This window comes from Monodon monoceros, unplaced genomic scaffold, assembly GCF_005190385.1.
Source record: "Monodon monoceros isolate NGI ecotype Baffin Bay Population unplaced genomic scaffold, NGI_Narwhal_1 Super_Scaffold_12, whole genome shotgun sequence".
Taxonomy (NCBI): domain Eukaryota; kingdom Metazoa; phylum Chordata; class Mammalia; order Artiodactyla; family Monodontidae; genus Monodon; species Monodon monoceros.
The window spans coordinates 104,067,160-104,089,577 of NW_021703768.1; the positions used below are offsets into that span (position 1 = coordinate 104,067,160).

General features: G+C 37.4%; 1 protein-coding gene across 1 annotated transcript in view; it reads right to left on the reverse strand.

Annotated features, from left to right (window-relative positions):
• The window catches only part of ZNF608 (zinc finger protein 608), a 744,094-nt gene extending 725,432 nt beyond the window's left edge, over positions 1-18,662 (reverse strand). Inside the window, exon 1 of the mRNA XM_029216087.1 lies at positions 18,587-18,662. The gene's annotated coding sequence lies outside the window, so the exon portion shown is untranslated. The remainder of the gene's footprint in view (positions 1-18,586) is intronic.
• Positions 18,663-22,418: the final 3,756 nt, after the last annotated feature.

Here is a 22,418-nt window from a genome sequence, read left to right on the forward strand (position 1 = left end):
ATTTCCTCACCTTAAGTCATGCAGCTCTACATTATTTAAATATGTGCTCTAGGTGTAATTTCATCTATATTCTGAAGTAAGATTTATACATATTCACCATAAGAAGCATAGTTCTGAGAATATAAATGCAGTAGAAAGCAGTATATGTGATCATAGAATTGTTATCTTAATGACGCTTACTTCCATTCCTCCTGTGGTATAAAGCTGTAAGCAGGGAAGAGTTTCTCAGAGGTATTTGAAGTTCCCCACATAGGGCGCATGAAGTTGGGATGCATATGATAAGCAAAAATTGGTTAGTGGAGGGGAAGAATTCAGAGAGAGTTTTGGGGCAGCTCTATCTCAGACATTTGTATTGGGGGAAAATAGAAAAACAAGAGAAAACAGTAGTTAATATTTAGAGTTTAAGTTCCAAGTATAACACTTAAAGTTACAGCGCACTGGTCTGGAATGTGCACAGACCACATTCCAGACCAATCAAATCAGGTTCTCTGGAGGTGGAACCCAGGAGTCAAAAATTTTTTAAACTACCCAGCTGATTCTAAAGTGAGTGCAGCCAAGAAACATTATTTCAGGGTCTTAGATATAGCAGGGCACAAGCAAGAGGATTATAAAATACACACACACACAGACATTGAACGTGCAGTTATATATTGGGAATATATTCATAGAGCCAGATGCACAACTGCATTAGCTGATTCTTTGGTCATATTGTACCAGAAGTCCTCAAGATTTCTTAAAGAGTTGATTCTCGTGTCCCTCAACATACCTCTGTAAGTCAATGGAAGAAAAGTAGAAGAAGTTGTACCAAAAGCTTTTAAACAGGCATGGGTATTTATGTTCCCAAATTTAAACATCCAAGCACATAGATACATTGATACATAAATCCAGAGTGTCTTTCCAAGCAAGAGGGAAACCTCCTTGCTTTGCAGCTCCTTTACATCCCCTTCCCTGTGGTCTCTGGCATTCTTGGACTCAGCTGAACAGCTGATGGGGGATAGGAAAGGGAAGCTGAGCTTTGGATTCCACTGTATAGCAAGAGAAGGAAGAATAACCACCCGGTGGTTTAGCCTCAGTGTGGTGTGATTTCACCTCAAATCCCAGCAAGATTCATTCCCTTTGGCCTCCCTATGTGTCCTTGGTTTTATTTGTGCCAGATCTGAAGAGCAAAAGAGTATGAAGGGTAAAAGTTAGGCCACTACCCTTAGATGTGTAATGGTATATTTAAATTCTGCCCTTTTCATTAGTTTGTGAGTTCTTGAAAGGAAAGGCTGTATTATCTGGTTCACTACTGGACCCTTAGGTCATGAAAGACATTGGCAGATACTACGTCCTCCACAAATAATTGCTGAATGAATGGATGTAGAAATGATAGCGAATGGTTGGGTTTCACCTAAAAAAAGGATGCACCATATTAGAGACTACCAGTAAACCATGTGATAATTCAAGCAAAGTATATGCTGTTCAATCTGTGCATTGACACATAAACTGCATTTTTCAACTTTCTTGACCTATGCTATAAATTTGATGACCTTTTGATATAAATCCAATTTTTACTATGATTTTAGCACAGATTTAAAATATTTGGTTAATTTTTGTTTCTGGTAAAGTAAACATGCCTCATATTCTCTATTTTTCATCTACTATTTATGAAAAAACATTTACTGATTTATTTGTGTGATCATTTTTTGCTATCTTCTTTTATCTAAATTTGTATTGCATGCTCCTTTGGTCTTCCAGTCACACACTGTACTTTTAAAGATTATTGTGTGGTTGAATTAGACCAAGAAACTAAGGTTAAATACATCATGAAACATTAAATGATCAAATATGCAGTAGTCATTAATTATGTTAATTTTTGGCTATGTAATAACATAGAAAGATGTTCATTACCTAGTGTAAAATGACAAAAGCAAATTAAAGGGCAGCATACAAAGTATGATACCATTTCTATAAATAAATATAAGCTATAGCAAAATAAATGACTATAAAAATATACATCAAAATTCTAAAAGTAAGGTAATGTTTAAATTTTTTAAACATTTTTTTCATTTTTTAATCACTCTTCCCTATAAGAAATCTATGTTACTTTTTAATAACAAAGGGAAAAAATAAACTATTATTTTAGAATGTGTTGCCGGTACTACAGCTCATTCTAGCATGCTATAAAAAACAGAATGCCAAAATCAGTCATTTGAAATAAACTAATAACATGCCTATATGACATCAGGCGATTAAAATATCAGATAAAAGGAAATTCAATAACTATATGGAAAATGAAGCTTACTCTGCAATCCATTGGACAATGCTGGATTATGTGTCCACTACAAATGCAGATAAAAAAAATCAAAAGGGAAAGGAAAAAGAATTGAAGATATGAGCAGATTTTTTTCCTTATAGACATTCCTGGATGCAAATAATTAGGTGGCTTCTCTTCGATTAAGTAGACTAAAGAACCGTTAGCTTCGAAGAAGACATAAAAATAATAATAGAAAGTTACAAAATCTCTACTGCTGGAAATGTTTTCACACGTTAAAAAAATTAATTAAAAAATCCCACGTTTTTATGAAAAGTGGGTAGAATGAGAAAAATTAAAAAAAAAAACAAAACACCACAGGCTTTCTATCAGACAGTATTTCCTGTATAGGAAAAATACCTCTTGAAACATTCATGAACACTTTTTACCCAATCAATTGGAAGAACTTATAATAAATGTTTTAGTACAGGAATTCTTTCAAAACAAATATTTACAGAATGGAGACTGAAATATTATATCGCAAGTTGCCAAAGTTAACACCCACTGATTTTCTTGGTCTGGCTATTGCCACCATGTTTCCTCACTTAAGCAGATCACAAGCCACATACAATGCTCTCAACTGGTGCAGTCACTGAGCTGAAGTAATTCCTCATACCCAAACTCCTCGGAATCATGAATCATTACTTTCTTAACATTCCTGTGTCTGATCCACAAGGAAAAACAAAGCCCTTGATACACTTGCCTGGAAAAATGGCCATCCCCTGACAATGGCACTTTTCCTTTATAGCACCTGCCACAATTACTTTACATAAATATCTATAATAACTGATGTAATGTCTCTCTCTCCCTCTAGACTGTAAAATGCATGAAGGTCAGTGCTGTGCTCAATATTGTTTACTATTATATACCCGTGTCTTGTAGAGTGCTTAACTTACATTAGTCACTCCATTAGTGTTTGTTGAATAAGCAAATGAATGAACCATTTTGAATGAAGAAGAGGAAAACTGTGGTCCCACAAGGAATGGTGCCAGGGTAAATTACATTTATGATATTTGTACCTGTCATGAAAGAAGGAATGTCCATCTGGGTAGTGAATCATTTTATCATACAAGACAAATTATGGTAACGTTATGACAGGGATCTAAATAAAAGGCATTTCGGCTTTGAAGTGGGCAAGGATGAGGAAAGTCATCTATGGTGAAACATCCTAAATTTTATAAATGAGATAATAGGCTACAAATTATTAATTAAACCTAGTAATGTTTTATTAAAGACTATTTCATAAAGACATCAGAGCAATATGACATGGTCCGTAACCAGGTCAAAGGATACTGGACTAATTCATAAACTTTACTTCATTAAGAGCTTCTGTTTAAGAAAAGACACCATTAACAAAATGAAAAGCCAATATTAAAAAACGGGAAAATATATTTGCTGTAAGTGTAAATTGACAAAGGACTCATATCCAGAACACATAAATGACTCCTACTAATCAATATGTAAAAGGCAGAAAATGAAGTTAAAGAGTGGACAAGGAGACCCAAACAGACAATTCACACACACACAAATAGATCTTTCCATGGTCAGTAAACATTAGCTATCCGGTGAATGCATCCATTAGGATAGATACAGTTTAAAAGACTGGCAGTGCCAAGTACTGACAAGAATGTGGAGCAATTTGCATTGTCATAAATGTTCATTAGAATCTTATCTGAACTTATGCATATCACATGACTCTACTCCATGGTATACACCCAACAAAAAGAAGTACATATATACAATGAAAACCTGTACAATAAGCTTCAGAGTAGCATTATTTGTATTATCTCCCAACTGAAAACAATGCAAATGCCTATCAACAGAATGGATAAATAAATTATGGTATAGTTATACAATGGAATACTATGCAAACATATAAAGAAAGAAGCTTCTGCTACATGTAACAATACTGAGAAATTTCACAAACATAACACAGAGCAGCTGTTTAGAAGCTAAACAGAGAGCACATACTAAATGATTCCATTTATACAAAGCTGAGAAACAGTTGAAACTAACCTCTGTGTTAGAAATTAGGATGGCTGTTACCTGTACGGGGATAGAGCTCAGAGGGTGGGGTAATATGGAGCTTCTGGTATTTTTGTTTTGCTTTGTTTTTTGTGATCTGAGTGGTGGTTGTACAAGAATGTCACTTTAAGAAAATCTCTTGCGCTGTACACTCATAATTCTGCAGCTTTCTTTGAGCTTATTATAGTTCATTAAAAAGGTTATATAAACAATAAAATGCTGGACTCTACCAAGGATGCCATAAAGTAGTATTTCTCCAGGTAGGTTCCACAGATACCTTTCAAGAAAAATATATGGACAAACAAGTTGGGAAAATCATCTTTCTAAATCTCCCATTTCCACAGCTTTTTCACACCCAGTTGATCACAGATTCTTAATAACAACTGTTTACAGTGCTCAGGGCTATTATTCTCTGGAATACCTTAGGAAAATATTTTAAGCTGAAAGAGTTTCCTGCAGAAGCAGAGAGGTCATTCAGACCTCCTCCCCCACTTACCGCTCTTCCCTGAAGCAAGTTATAAAGTCTTCATGTGAGAGGTGCCCTCTCCATACCCAGAGGGAAAGGGAATTCTTCTCTCCAAAGACAAAGGGCACGAAGAAGAATCCTAACAGGCAGGCCTTGCTAAGTGTCTCCCAGTTTACTACAATTACCTCATACTCCTTAACCTGTCATATTCCTCCACAACTGTCCACTCTTCCTCAAACCTAGCATAAAAATACACAGGCTTGTTTCTTTGGGTCTTCATTTCCTTATGAAAGCCCTTGTGTCACATAAAACTTACATTAAATAAATTTGTATACTTTTCTCCCGTTAATCTGTCTTTGTCAGTTTACGTTTCAGACCCAGCCAGGGACCCTAAGAGGGCTGAGGAAAACTTTGTCCTCCCCTACAGAGCCTAAAGTGGTTACTGACATCCATTCTGTTGTCCTAACAAAAGTTTACAACAGAAATGCAAAAGGCCAGAGAAAAACACCAGATTATACAAAAAGAAAACCTATGTTTTTAGTACCTTAGGGATACATTTCCCTATGATTAATGTGTGTTCATTATTTTTACAGCTAGATCAGCACCAAAGGATTTGGCTTTTGGTATACAAATGCATATTTTTACCCACCAGGAGTTTAGGTTCAAAAGCAAGAAAAGGTTGCATTAAATTGTTGAAAAGATGAAGAATGTGTATAGGTACCCTAAATCTATGATTACTATGCCTGTGTGGCCTCTCTTAGATCAAGAGCAGCACCAGAGATAGGGTCTTTGTTACCATGGTGACATGAGTTTATTTTAAGGAAATACCCTGAAGTAAGGAGGCACAGAAAATGGACTCATCTGGTGTGCAATAGGTTTTGGGGGAGCCCTGGAACATGAATTCAGATACTCCAGCTCCCAAGTCCCAACAACAGTCAAACAGATATTCCCATGAGCCAGCTCCCCTGGTCTCTGCCTCTTGGCTTTTTCGACCCTGATCCTAATTGTGCTTGTGGCTACAAATTTGCTCTCCACTTCATGTGTTTACACTCTAGTTGTTTCTATTTTCTCATGTTTTGTGCTTACTACTTTCTCTCTGCTCTCATCTTCTATGCTGCTCTATTATCAGTCCTTCCTTCTCTGTGTTTCACATTCAAACATTCCACAGGAAGATCGGATTGGGTCAGTTCTTCCCTCTCCAGAAAAGGATTTATCTATTAACCAAGTTCTACAGCCAGGCTACTTCTCAGAAGCCAATCCAGCTCGAACATGAGCAGGGGGACAGTTGCCCAAGGACAAAGCATGCTGGAGGAAGCAGCAGTGTTAGGCTCTGCCTTCAGAAGGGAAGGGACACGGCAAGCCTTCAGAGCTTGGAGGCCTGGCCAGGAAAATGAGTTTGCCAACTGTACAAAAGAAGCCTGATGTCTGTTACCATGGACACTGGTCTGGTGAATCCTAAGTAGGATCAAGTAGGGATGGAATGCAGATGAACGTGGCAAATAAGCTCATGTGACCCCTTAGTGTGACTATATCAGTCACAATGGGGAAAATGGGGCTGCTTATCAAAAACAAAACTTACAAGTCTCTGGATTAAAGCTTAAATGTATTAAGTCTATTAGATAAATCTATTAAATCTGTAGCATTTATGCTAGGAGATAAGATAGTGATCTATTAAAAAAATCACGAAAGGTGATAAAATGAGCAGAGACAAAGGCTACGAGGAGAAGTGACACTTGCTCCTGACAGTTTCAGGCAAATACCAAGGCCTCCCTCTGCAGTGAATAGTAGAAAAATATGGTTTTCCTGGAGGTAGCAAAATTTGCACAGATAAGTAAATTAAAAGGTGAGTGTTGCAATGAATTTCTAAGTTAGCTAGAGGAATTAAGATAAGAGCTAAGAACCATCCTGACCTGTTCATGAAGTTTTATTTATAAAAAGAGCAGTAACCATATACTGGTTGCAGTGGACAGAGAAGTAGATGACTAAAAATGATAAAAACTCTCTTATTCTCCACCCCTGGCCCTAAGACAGGATAGGCTCATTGTCCTAGCATTCTTCATGGTTGAGGTGGCTGGCATTAGACTGTGTTTGTGCTCTCTGTTATTCTCTAATTTGTCTAGTGCTAGGCCCATATCACCAATTGCTCACTTAATAAGAGAAGACAAAGATACCGAATCAGGCCTCAAATGTAATCTGAGAAAACAGGTGGGTACTTTTGTGGTTCTATAACTTGACTAGGCTCCAGGGTTATCACAGTGCCCAGACCCTGCATCAGAACAGATCTGTACCAGTCCCTTCCCCTGGAGTTTTATATTCCAAGAAACAAAAATCCTAATATTATTATTCCTACTCTTTTATCTTGCTTAAAGAAAAGTTTACTTACTTTAATACTGGGATGCAAAAAATATTTATGGTCAGATGTTGTGATCCAGTAAAAAGGTGTATCTAATTCTTTACTCAAAAGAGCACAGTGATAACCCAAACCTATTCAATATTTCAACACGCACATATTTAGCATGACTGTAACTTTGCCTTTCCTTAAGAGAAATAATCACAACTATTCATTAGGAAATTTCTTCTACAAAGAATTAGATACAATTATGAGCCACAAATCCATAAAATCCATGAGCCACAAGTCATCATGGTATACTGGAAAGTCTTGCTATTAGGACTCTTAGGACACAAGATTCAAATCCAACTCTGCCCATCACTAGATCAATGCATTTAGACAAGTTGTATAAATGTTCTTTGCCTCTATTTCCTCATTTGTAAAATGAAGATAATAATAAAACCAATTCACAGGTTTATAGCAAGGATTAAACTAATTAATAAAAGTAGAATGCTTACAGCAGTGCCTGTCATCTAGTAAGCACTCAATAAGTGCTAGCTGTTATTAGCTGGAGCCCAACCTTAAAAGTATTTAAGAATTTTATTTGAGAACAAACATGACAGTCCTTAAATCATCTGTGTTATTGTCAGAGATGAAATAATTGACTGGACCCAAGGCCGGATACGGTACAGTAACTCAAGTGTTATTAAGTTCCTAGATGGGAGGTTTTACATAATTGGAGTTGTTTGTGCTTCTTGTCAAAGAAGAACTTGGTATTGTCAACCTATCTCAACAGCAGATACAAAGGACCCCCTACAGAGAACTGGGAATTTCAGAGGGAGATAAAGATATCACAGCTTATATCCCTACAGAGACATGAACGCCCCTTTTAGGCCGCTCTGAAGAGGAAGTGACATGTGGAGAAGCACCTTGCATTGCTTCTGAGATATAGTAGGTGTGGAATATAGTGGGGCATCCATTATTTTCCCACTCGGTTACATTTCTTAAAGCCCAAGTGCATTAGGAGCCTGAAAAGCCATCTCAGAACATTTTTTCAAAATACATTCTAAGGAAACCTACTCCTCTACGTCCCCGACCTCCACCTTGACCCTTACCCTTGCTGGTAACGATTTCAAACTTTACTGGTTGGGAAAAATTGTATCTTTATGTGTAGAAAAGTGTTTACAATGCTCAGAAGCATACTTTAAAAAGTGTGGAAGAAAAGAAGGTATTTTAATGTGTTTAAGTGTTCTGTTTATCTTTTGGCTCCTAGCTTCATTCCTTGACCTTCCTTTTGGTTCTGCATTACTGGGAGCTGCATTTACAAGGCGTCCTTGCCAAAGGGAAGAACTGTTGGAAACTGGAGGTTAGGAAGAGGGGAGAATCAAGTACTTTCTCATTTCCCTTCAGTGGAGTCTCCTCCAGGGAGCTATATCTCCACAGTGATTCCAGGCCCATTGGAAAACCCTTCCTTTCATGGTCCCAGCTCCCAAAGACAGCACCAGGCTGGATCTAGCTCCAGCTAGATGGCCCCAATCTGGAAATACCACCTGGTGGTGCTGGTACTTTCTACTGGTGTTAATCTCTGGGATGTTCCAAAGCCCCTGTGTGCTTCTGCAACTCTTCTACAAACTGTTAAAAGTCCTTCTATTTTTTTCTATTTTCCTATTAGAACCCTGATAATACTATGAATATTTCCTAATGTATAGAACTATGAAAAAGTTTTGTATCATAAAAGCTGTTTCTGTCCTTACTGGGGATACTCTGAGCTGTTGGAAAGGGTCTAATTCAGAAGACACTTAGAAGATACTCAGAAAACAAAGCATACTGAGATAGGTCAGACATTTTGAAAAAATATATCCATTTACATCTATTTTTTTTTTCTGGCTATTTCCCTTGATGAAATTAAGCAGCTGCTCAAAAAATCCCATCCTATTTTGTCCTATGTCGTCTGAGCCTTCATCTCATTTCAAACAATAGCTTTTCCCAAAGGAAGTGTCTCCTTTCAGGATATCATGATAAGCTAATGGACTGAGTGATCGATGTTGTGTGTGGTGGAACATTAAAAATGTGCCATAAAATATGGAAAACAATTTAGCCACTCTCTAATGCAAGCAATTCTTGTAAAAACATGTACCCAACTACTTTTTTCATGCCTTATGACAAGATTAGATGCAATAAAAACCTTGTCTTAGCAAATCAGCGTGTTAGAGGATGCTGTCAGCAATAACTTTGCAAAGACATGTCCATTACCAAAGAGGGGCATTATCCTAAATTTACTCTCATTGGAGATTGATGTCCGCTATAAGCTGCCATCTGTCTCTAGATTCTGTGGTATTACAATGCTGTCACTCTGCACAGTGGGAGTGGTTTGTGACTTCTTGTATTCTTTCCACATGATTATCTTTTCAAATTTGAATTATGGACAGGCAACTGTTGGAACAAAAATACCAAATATGACTGACCATGTGAAGTCTAAGGATCAAGTCCAAACAAACTTTTTGTTTTCCTAAGTAAGGTGAAGAATGCATCAAATGAATTGTTTGAAAGTCATTACCCCGCAGTGATTTATCCTAGTGGATTATCAGCTATTCTGTGACAAGAAAGTATATTTCAGCACATCTTGTCAGTTTAACAAATTCTCCAAACTAAATAGCTTAGTGACAATTTTACCAAGCAAATAAAAGTTTTTCTTGATATGAGTATCTTTTTTTTTCTTTTAAGGGAAAAGGAATAGATGTTCTTTGCCTCAATGCTGCTTATCTATTGAATAGAACAGTAGTCTCCAACTTTTTTGATTCCTCTTCCTTATCAGGAATAAAGGTTTGACTACTCAGTTCCAAAAATTGTTTATATATAAATATGTAAATTATACAATTTCTTGTGCTATTATACTACTTATATACATTATACAGTATATACAACAAGATAAATATAAAATGATGGGATAAAAATTTATGTAGGTAGAAGTTTGATTATTTTAACTCATTCCATGAATCATCTCAACCAGACTGCTTAGGTGAGAGCTCACAGTAGCCAGGCCCTGCTGAGCATTCAATTTTGACACCAAGTTTCCATTTAACTCTTGTCTGTTGGAGGTAGGCTTGTCACGTAAAACAATGAACACCCAGTTACATACTGATGGGACGTACTTATACTAAAAATTACTTATTTACCTGAAATACAAACCTAACTTGGCATCCAGAGCTGCTTAGTTTGTTTATGTATTTATTGGCTAAATCTAACAATTCTAGCTGCTGTCCAGCTGTCTGAGGCTCCCCCTACAACTTCATTCTGCCTATACCTCTCCCCAACTTCTTCATCAAATCTGTAATTATTGTCTATTAACATACAACTGACAGATATAAATCCATATATGTTGCTATGATTTCTTTAAATGATATTGTCTGCAATGGATTCTATGTCTATCTGAATAGAATACATAGTCTATGTGTACCTGTCTAAATAGGACATCACAAAGCCAGTCTTTGCATGCCATTTAATTGGTTGTTTGCATGTACATGTACTGTTGACCGAACTGTTTTTTTCATCAATCATTTATTCAATGCCTAATATATTTTAGGCATTGGACCCAGTCCCTGTGGTATTAAGAAACATAAGACATGATTCCATATCATTCAGAGTAAAAGCCAACATCCTAAAAATAGATCTATGTGGCCTACACATCTGGCCCTGTGGCAGCCATAAAAATGTACCTCTCAGCTCTCAGGATATAAGATTCTTCCCCTAAATATGGCCCATTTCCTCATTTCTTCTAAATCTTATTCTTAAATGGCCGTGTGTGTGTGTGTCTGTGTGCACACGCATGTGTGTGACTTCATGTGGCCACTTTTCTAAAATTATACTCCTTGCTATACTTATTATCCCCCTTTATTACTTGATTTACCTCTTAGACATTTACCTTTAACAAACGCTATGGTTCACTTGTTTACAGTACTGTCTTTCTATCCTGTGGGAATACAGACTCCACGAGGGCAGTCGTTTTGTTTGTTTTCTTCACAACTGGAGAACAATACTTGGAATGGTTTCACTTAGAACAGTGCCTGGCATAGAGTAAATGACCAATAATTGTTGAATAAATGAACCTATGCCCTCAAGGAGTTAAAGGTCTTATGGGGAAACACAAATCAATGATATATCTTCCTCTAGCATCTTGGGGATAGGAGGGCGGAAATATATGGTAAGGGTGATGCTTGTGCTGAATCCCAATACTTCCATTGGCTCAGGTATCCCTGTGCAGGCAGAACTGGGTGCAGACAGATCACCAGGGAGCCCAGGGCAGGGGTAGGGAGTGTCAAAGAGTGGAAGAGAATGAAATGAGGTGGGGGGGGGGCAAAGACAAAGGGGGAGCCTTTTTTGGAAAAGGAGATGAGAAAAGTCTCCAAGAACAAACTGCCCACTGAGTAAACTGATGAAGCACCAGTGTAGGTCTCATGGCTTCTGAAGTATTGACAGGTAATAGTAATAACGATACAGATGATTGCTTATTTGGTGTATGCCATGTTCTTGGCTTATTGCTTTCTATGTTATTTATTTTATTTCTTCCCAAATCATGTCAGATAGGTGATTTATAGGTAAGAAAACTGAGACTTGGAGAACCTCAACAGAAAAATTTTCAAATACTGTAAATGTTAATACATGACAGAAGTGAGACTCAGATCCTGAGAACTTTCTTTGTATTTTTCTTTCCATTAAGCCTATTTTTTCTGGATTCCAGTGCACCCTACACGTACCTTTTTCATAGAACTGAGCACACGGTGTAACCTCTTCTTGTTTGTCCTCTAGTATACAATAATGAAGACACAAACATACTCTATATCTGATTATATACTCTGGCCCTTAGGAAGGCCGCAAACCATTGTAATATCTAACAGCTATGAATTTTTTGATCCCCAGAAACTAATGTTCACCCACTTTGTGGATGACATAGCCCTTGTTGAAAATGCATAGTCTAGGGAAATATATGCTTCTTGTGAAATATATGCTTCTTGTAGTTGACTTTCCATACCTAAAGACATCTTATGCATAAAAAGTTGTCTTAGCAACCAATTGTTGGTAAAATATTCTAGACTGAAGTCAGGAGTCCGGAGCTCTTACCCTGGCTCTGCCTCTAACAAGCTGTGCAATCTTGTGTAATTTAAATGTTCTGCTCTTTGGTCACCTTAATTTTGAAACAAGGGACTATGCTGAATTAACTTCAAAATCTTTTCCAGTTGAGAAACTTCATGAACTTACATAATGAATCCTGCTTGTTAGCTACTTTTCTAATTTGCTTTTGTAAGCTACCTAGTTCATAGAGTTAAGACATCTATTAGTGACTTCATTTGCTGGTAAGAAATACATGGTACTTTTCCTTTTTGTGTGATATGCATTTGCACTTTAGGACAGCAGTAGTGTATTTCCATAGATGTTTTGGTGAATACTGTAAACCTTTATTTCCTTAAGGGCCTCTGCGATCTATTTAATGCAGGACAGAATGATTTTGCAACATCAGAGAGATGGATTTCCTTCACAGTTCTGGGTCAGAGGTACAGATGTTCATGGGATCTTAGCTGTGTCACTACACCTAATGAATTTGTGCTGTGTTCAAATGGCATTAAGTTAGACCTTCGAATCACATTTAAGAGAGAGCAATCATAGGTCACAAATCACAAAGGTTTAAGTAATGTTCTCTTCCATCGAAGGAAACCAATTTAATCATTGGGAAATCCATTTAATCATTTAATCATTATAAAATCAAACCAATTTGATTTTATAAATGATGCTCAGAATTTAGGGAACTTTAGAATATTACTGCGTGTTACAGAAATCTATTGAAATATGAGAATGTTAGAGTTTGGATTATTTCATAAGATTTTAATGTACATAAATACAAGTGAATTTTATTTGTAAGAACTGCAATTTATATTGCAAGAATTGAATCATCAGAGAATGAATCATTTATGGAAGTGCCAGTGGACTTCTTTATTCAAGAGAACTCTGTTAGAAATTCTGTATAATGAAGAATTATTTTTATATTATGAATAATTATCTTTTTTTTTTTTTTTTAATTTGCTCTCTTTGGCATTTGTTTTTGGAGAGTGGGGTTTATCTTCATATTTTCCCAGGTCTCTTCTAACTCCTCTGGTCTCTTTTTCATTTTCTCCTTTGTCAGGGAGGACCAGGAGCTTTTTACAATATTCCTTGGATTGAGTTTATATTTTTAGATTATTCAGAGTAACATATCCATAAAACAAATAAACCCTGGGGCTTCCCTGGTGGCGCAGCGGTTGAGAGTCCGCCTGCCGATGCAGGGAACACGGGTTCGTGCCCCGGTCCGGGAAGATCCCACATGCCGCGGAGCGGCTGGGCCCGTGAGCCATGGCCGCTGAGCCTGCATGTCCGGAGCCTGTGCTCCCCAACGGGAGAGGCCACAACAGTGAGAGGCCCATGTACCGCAAAAAAACAAAAACAAAAAACAAATAAACCCTTATTTTAAAAATACTGACTATTAAATATTTTCATAGAAAATCTTGATGCTTTCATGGTAACAGTCTCTGTTTTTTAATGTGTCTTACCAAAGACTCCCATTTCTCAAGGATGAGAGGGGGAAGGAAAATAAGCGTGCAAAGGGTATCAGATAATCCATTCTGTCACACGCATATTGAGCGATACAGTAAGTCTGTAGTAATTGGGATTTTCCTTTTAAATTACAGTTATGTTATAATGTAATACATTATTACAATGTAATAATGTTATATTATTACATATAATATATGTAATGCATTATATTATATATAATAACAATGTTATTATAATGTAATAACATATTACATTATTAATGTCTTCTACTCATCACAAAAAATTAATAGATTACAACATCTTTCAATAGTATATTACTCCACTCCCACTTTGCATGGTTGAATTTGGGAAGGAGAGTTATGTTATTTAAATATGAAATACACACAAAAGTCTTCCTAGAAGATTATTCATAAATACAAAGAGATTAGACTAGAGATATGCATTCATCCATTAGACACCATCAACTTGTTTGTTTAAATCTGACAAACTAGTTCCTATCAAAATTTAACCACTGCCTACTTTTGGAACTCTGTCAACTACTAGGTTTATTTCAAATCCATTAAGTAGTATGCTGAATAGCACTTTTGCAGCCTATAAAAATTAATGTAAAACATAGACTGTTTATACAAATCTAATAAAACAGCTTGACAGAAAAAGAAAGGCACAAGATTGTGTGGTTGTTTGGGAAGTAGCACGGCTAAGAGTAGGCTTTATTTATTTTATTTTATGTGGTCCAAGGCAGACCTGAGCAAATTCATAAAGGGAGTGATGAAAGTAGAGGGAAGGTAATTAGGGATTCAAGTGAGAAAAGAACTAATAATTGGATCAAGCTCCTTTACTAATTGGGGTAGAGCCTAGATGAAGGGCCAGGAAGGAGGGTTAGTTTTAGAAGGAGGGTCTGAAACGGTGAAGACATTAGATGGTGAAGAAAGGGATTTGGGGCTAGAAAGGAAGTCTGGTTCTAGCACAATTTTTCCCAATAATGGGCTGATGGCTAAGTTTAAAGGCTCATATTCCTCATGATTCCCTAAGTGCAAAAGTAGGATCTATTGGTAGAAGCTATAGGAGACAGATTTCATTGCACCCCAAGGAAGCTCTTCCTAGCAATCTGATCTGTCCATAAATATTGAGAAAGAGCGATCCCAGGAGTTGCTGGGTTCCAATCCTTGCTACATGCCAGGGAAAACTACTTGGCAGATTGCTGCAGAGAAGATACAAACATGGAATGAAGAATGTTTTGTAGGAAAAATGGAGAGTTGTTTCAGAGGAATTCGGTCGTCGAATTTCTTCTTTTCTACTCTGAAAATCCATTGTTAATCCAGTAAAAATAAGAGATTACTACTTATCTGATCAATTCAGTAACAGGAAACTTTCTGTTTCCTTAGATAAAGAGGTAGAAAGGAAAGGGATGGAGGATCTAGGTAGCTTTTGTTTATGACCATATTTATCAAACATCACCAAGTATCCATCTTGGCAAATTTCCTTTATATCCAATCACTATCACAGTTATTTAAAGTAAGGTACTTCCTGCAGTAAGAACTGACTCTGATAATTTGTCCACTTCTTCAACTTTAAGATTATAAACTCTTTAAGGTTGAACATCTGCTTATGCATTTCCTTCTACTGTCTAATAGAGTCTTGTTCATAAAAAGAAAATTGCTTGAAAAACACTTGTAAACTACATTGGAGAACCTGCCAAACCAAACTCTTCATTCCAATCGCTCCTGTTTCTTTGGTGTCATATTATCTTTAAGTGGAAGTAAAAGCAAACAGTCTTTTATTTTGAATAATTCAAATGAATTTTTGAGTTTCTCATTAGGGATGCTTCATTAAGTTCACACCAAGCTCATGCACCAAAGTTTTAAACGTCTGAAATCCTGCTAGTGTGCTCTCTAGCCTACTGAGTATGACCGTCACAGTTGATAAACACCATTAGGGTCATTATCTTTGACAGTGAAGAAATGTACACTTACCACTGCTGAGAATGCTCTTTCCAGCTTCTCTTCATGCTGTACTTCCAAGGCCAGCTCTTTGCAGTCTATTAGGAAATGTGGCTCCAGAAATCTTGGTGTTTACCTTGCAGGTACAGGAGCTTACAGGTACAGGATCAGGGAGCCCAGTGCACAGGTAACTCAGATTGATGGTTTAATAATGAGGATATGTTTCCTCATCTGAACTTAACCACAGAAGCCACAGTTCTTTGCATCTCTCTGATACATGATATACTTTTGCCCAATACAGACTTATTTGACTTTAGAATGAATTATTTTCAAAATTCTTTCAGATTTTTTTTCTCTGAAGGACAGGCAGCATTGCAGAACCTAATATCCTTGGATCAAGGCAACCAGGTCATCTGAAGTAACCAACCACGAGAGCACTCCAATATGCTGTTTTTAAACATACAATATTCTTTATACTTTCTTCCTAATTATAAAATATCATTCTATGATTAACTTAAGATAAATCACACATAAAATCTTAATTAATTATCTCTTTGAGATGAGGCTATTTTGAGGTGATAAAATGTTCTGAACTTGGATTTTGGTGAAGCCTGCACAATTTTGTAAAATTTTATTAAAAATCATTGAATTGTACACTTAAATGGTGAATTTAACGGTATGTAAATTATATCTCAGCAAAGCTGTTTAAAAAAAAGAAATTAGGCATTATTTCCTATTCCTTCTTAGGTTTAATATGGATGAGGTTTTTCCCTGTAGATTTTATGCTGGGCTGAAAATCCATGCCTGTTTATGTTTGAAATATAGGTGGATGATCAGTAAGTGCCTCCTATGACTGAGTTTCCTTTAACACATCCTATCTCATCCAGTTTGGAGAATTATACTAAACAGCTACCAGAAAACCAAATAAGTTCATGAGTTATCTGAAGCAACTCAGGTACCATGGAGAATAAAGTAAAAGTTTTCAAATCAACCCTACATAGCTATCAGCAATCATTTTCTACTTAAACCGATAACCTCACAAAAGGAAATGAAAAAAAATCAGGGTTTTAAAAGAAAGACTAAAGAACATGCTATGTATTAAGAGGTATAATCACCTATATAAGAGTGAGCCTAGTTTAATGGGACAGACTACAATGAGTAGTCTGTAGCCCACAGAGAAACATTTGGACAGTATGTGGTCATCAGTGGAGTCGGCAGCAGGCAATAGGTGGTTAGTATAAGACATGCCCCAGCTTTGGTCTCAAAGCAGTACTCTGCGTATTTTGGAAAAGAATCTATGAAGACAAACAGGATAGTCTACAGAGACAGAGATGTGGGTTCAAGAATGAAAAATAGAAAGCCATTCGAAGTGGACTAAACTTCCCTTACAGGCTGACTACAAAGAACAATGGCAGTGTCTGGCCTCTAACGCTGAGGCAGAAGCTCAAAGAGAGCTAAGCCACAGGCTGACCTGAAGTTGATCTGCTTGAGAGAGTTACCTAGACTTCCTTACATTCCCTGATTTATTCCAGAACCTTGGCTGGGCTGGGGGTTCAGGTAGGGGCTAAGTGGCCTCAGCTGTAGGAAACAGAGAGCTATAATGCTGGGAGCCATGCACATCATTACGGTGTCTGTAATCCGGGATGTGCAACCACTCATTCATACACTAGCAAAGCATTCAAGCTGATTGGGACCTGCTTGCTTCTCTGCCCTCCTCCTCTGGCAGAAATTACAGCTTGACTCTTCTCTCCCCTCCCTTCTTTCCCATCCTTTCTTACACATGCTTTGTGGAGTTTGCAATGAAGACTTTCTAAAACTGACTTGCCTATAGTAACATGTAGGTTAGGGGACACTTGGCTGTAATGTCCAGCTGAACATGCTCACTCTTTTCAGAATTAAAAACAAACTTTCTATGACTTAGGGTTCACATTTATATCTAAAATCCAAATTTTAAAATTTAGAAAGCCATAATAACACAGAGCAAACAGCTGATCAATTTACAGACTAAATTAAAGGAAAAAACTGTCAATCTCTCACTCTCTCCTCCCACAAATTTAGGTGGGATGATGATAATGAATTTCAACCCAGTACTACTTTTAAGCAGCCCTGTCATACACACAGACCCACAAAACCTCATGCTTTCAAACAGTCACATTTTTAACAAGATGGATTCAATAGTTCACTATCCTACCAAAATAAGAAAAATACAAACAGAAATATAAAATTACAGTAGACTTAAAATGCTACAAATTAATAGGATAAACCAGAAGTTCCTAAGCTTCCTTCCAGAAGTTCCTAACCAGGTGAGTTCCTAAACCAGAATGAAAATATGTAGGATGAGTGTCCAAAAACAATTCTTCGAGTCAATATAATAAATCAGGCCCAGATGTCACAAACACAATAAATCAACTGAAACTGCCAAACCACTCTTCTCAACCTATTGGATTTAATTAAAACCACCGCTCACTTCATGAGAGGCCTTCTAATATCACTCAGACTCAACCATCTACCCAAACCTGATGTGGGAGACACAGCATGTTAAATTTTAATCTAAGGGGGCCTGTTAAGCGTGGCAGGATTTAGTCCACACCTGCAGTAATGCACCGTCATCCATTCTATGTCCTCTTCTCATCCTTCCAAAGCACTCGTTGAGAATGCCTTCAGTCAGCCTTCACCACCATAATACAGTAAGTGCCAGAGAAATGCTGGAGAAATACTGACTTGCTGACCCTTGCTGTTGTGTTAAAAATACAACAGCGTCATTGAAATGACTAGCATATTTAATCAAATGTGTAAAACAAGGGGTGACATGGTGTTCCATGGTTTTAGATTTTTTAGTGAATCTTCCTAAGACATTCCAACCCTAGCTCAGGGTCCATAAAGATCTGTTCCCAAACAACCCGTAAATGCCACTCAGGAGAAAGACAAAAAGACAAAAATTAAACACTCACAAGCTATTATGAATTCACGAGGCTGGCAAAGGGCACAGGTTTCCAGGCATCTTCTGGGATTGGAGGTTAGGAATCTCACTGGTCCTAAAATAGAAAAGATCCCTTGAGTTTAGTGCAGAAAAGGCACAGAGATACCCACCCATGAGGTCGTTTTAACTTGAAGGATGACATTACTCATCATGAACAATCTCTAAACTCAGTCAGCAGAAGTCTTCTGGCACTTTTCTTGTGTATACTTGGCTCCATTTTATGAAGACAGAACAGACTATGTTTGGCATTTTTGCCTTGAGTTATTGACATGTTTTAAATTATGCCGTTTTACGTCCTTTCTTAGTAGAACAGAAATCTGCTACAAAGGATCTTTATTAACAGACTGCCTCAGGTGCTGAGTCTCGATTTAACAACGTCTCCAAACAGACAGGCAGGGAGCTTGTTAATAGGCTTTTCCAACCCTTTGGCTTCTGTGAGACGTAAGTGGATTACGGAGGTTTGTTTTTCTGGCTATCTTTTTACATCACCGTCTGAATAATTGCCGCAAAAGCCTATTGCTTTGGCCTAATTAACAAAATGTACAAAATCCCAAGCACAGAACTTTTATTGATTAACCATCTCCAAGGGAAGGTTAAGAACCTCCATGACTCCTGGCCCCAGACAAATGCTCTTGGTGACATTACCCACTGGACTACAGCCTGTTAACATACCAAGGACTTGTCTTAGCAGTTTGAGCCACTCAGAAATTGTCAAGAGAAACCACATTTATTGGTTGTAGTTTAAAACTCAGCATCCTTGGGATGAGACCAATTCTTATGCAAATTTAACGGCATGTTTACTATAAAACAATACTATCAGTTCCAATTTGTTTTTTTTTTTTTCCTGTACGCGAGCCTCTCACTGCTGTGGCCTCTCCTGTTGCGGAGCACAGGCTCCGGACACGCAGGCTCAGCGGCCATGGCTCAAGGGCCCAGCTGCTCCGCGGCATGTGGGATCTTCCCGGACCGGGACACGAACCCACGTCCCATGCATCGGCAGGCGGACTCTCAACCACTGCGCCACCAGCGAAGCCCCAATTTGATTTTTATTCATAGAAACTGATCCTTGAGGAGGTGGTTTCAATAGTAAAAAATATACAGTTAAAGAAGCAAAAAAAAGGTTTATCTGAATGAAGAAAACAATAAAACATGACTTGATGGAAAAGTCAGAAATATGGAGAAGAAATAAGTCAGTTTATTGTTCAACCGCTTCTCACTAACTAGATAATTACGTGAACAAATACTTCAGGGCTTGTGTGTTAGAGAACCGTTCCAGGCACTGAGACTGAACTAGGGAGTGAGAAGACAGTCAGTATCCCTGCTCTTGTGGAGCTTTTAGTATGAAGGATAACAGAGTTTTGAAAAGCTCAGGTATTTGAAATAGCCCATCAACTATTTCTGCATTAGAGTATACTCACATGAGTCCCCCTTACCCACGGTTTCACTTTCTGCAGTTTTGATTTCAGTTACCCGAGGTCAACCATGATCCGAAAATTCCAGAAATAAACAATTCTTAAGTTTTTAAATCGTGCGACATTCTGAGTAGCACAATGAAATCTCACACAGTCTCCCACTGTCCTGCTCAGGATGTGAATCATCCCCTCGTCCAGCGTACCTTGTTTGTTATCAGGCTTGTGTTATCAGATCAACAAGTGGTATCACAGAGCTTCTGTTCAAGTAACCCTTATTTTACTTACTAACGGCCCCAAAGCCCAACAGTAGTGATGCTGGCGATTCTGATCTGCTAACGAGAAGCCATAAACTTCTTCCTTTAAGTGAAAAGGTGAAAGCTTTGTCTTAATAAGGAAAGGAAAAAAAAGCTGTATGCTGAGGTTATTAAGATCTATGTAAGAATAAATTTTCTATCTGTGAAATGGTGAAGAAGCAAAAAGAAATCTGTGCTAATTTTGCTGTCATACTTCCAGCTACAAAAGTTATGGCTACAGTGCATGATAAGTGCTTAGTTAAGACAGAAGGAGGCATTAAATTTGTACAGTTATTTGACAGAGAGAGGCCACAGTCACATAATTTTTATTACAGTGCATTGCTATATCTGTTCTATTTTATTATTAGTTATTGTTGTTCATCTCTTACTCTGCCTAATTTATAAATTAAACTTAATTTAATTAGGTATGTATGTATAGAAAAAACCCCCAGTATATATAGGGTGCCGTACAATCCACGCTTTCAGGCATTCATGGTGGGGTGGTGGTCTTGGAACATATCCCCTGCAGATAAGTGGAGACTACTGTAATGTTCCTTAGGAACTCAGTAAAAAGACCATAGGATGAAAAATTCTGTTTGATGACTTAGGAAGTTAGATTGGCCATGAGAAAATAAGCTGTGTATATCATTTTATGTAATATTCAGAAGGTACATATTGAAAAAGATACTAGACAGTTTTTGAATTTGAGAAGACATAGGATCTGGTCCAATTAAAATGGAAGTCCAACTGAAAATGGAAAGTAGGACAAATAAAAATTTCGTAATGTACTTACACAAATAGGTTAGAAAGCTTTGACTAAATTTATGCTTTTGTCTTTTAAATCAGGTAACTAGATAATGACTGCAGAGCAAACAATAGATTAAATTCAAACAGCTGAATGAGCTTTAGCTGGGAACTCAGCTAATAGCAACATTCATAGGACTGAATTAATTCAGAAAGCTTAAAGGCCCGGGGAGTAGATTGCATTATTTCTTTTTTCTTTTCCAGTGCAAAAGGGGCAACAGCAATTTTTTCTTTTTTAATCTAAAAAAGATATCTTGTCTAATCTTGGGAATTTATGCTGAATTTAGAGAAAATTTCACCCTGGAGAAGTCTATACTTGTAAGCATACACACATGGGCATCTGTCAACATGAAATTGAATTCACCAGAAATGTGATGAGCACCTGGGGTGCTCTCACATTAAGATGAGTGCCCCAGCAGCTGTCTTCATGGCAAACATGGCAGAGTAGAGGAGGACCAAAAGTTAGATAGGTCAAGGTCAATGCGCTGAATAGAATATGATAGCTTGAATATTCTTCAGGTGTATATAGATTACGGCAGGAAAAAGGCAACATCTCCTCTACCAGCAGCTCCTTCCAAAAGCCACTGGGGAACTGAAACAGAAACAGAGACTTTCTTCTTTTAGATCAGCAGCAATAATAATAACAACAACAATAATAGAAACTATCATTTGTTGAGAGTTTACCTTGTACCCCATTTACTGAATTAATGGTTTACATTTATGAACTTCCTTAATCTTAACATTCTGCAAAAGTAGGTATTACTCTTATCTCTATTTTACATGTGAAGACAAAGAGAGTAGCAATTTGCTCAAGCTTGCAAATCCAATGAGAGGCAGAATCACTATTTAAACCTACTCCAAAGCCCATGCCCGTATCCACTGCATTAAATATGCGGGGGCCTTGCCTGATGCACAGGCATTTTGGGTGGTTGTGAAGTGGGGTGGCAGTGATTCATTACTCTTTGCCCAGCCAGTTGTTTGCTCTAGATTTTGCAAGAGATCATGTTTAAGGTAAACTGGTTATCACCTGCCTAGACACCAGTGATTTGCAATTATTTCTTTACAAAGAAAATGTTCAGTGTGTGAGTGGTCTCTCTCTGAAGAGATGCCAACAAAGAGGCCTTGTCAGTTTTTTGGAAGAGACACATCTAAACACATGAAAACAAGTTTAAACACTATCATTTATGCATAATTCTTTCTTGGCGTCATCTCTCACTTGCCACAATTTGCAGCCAGAAAACACTTATTTCTACTTTTCTTACTCTAGAAATAATCCAGCCTTAAGTGGATCTAA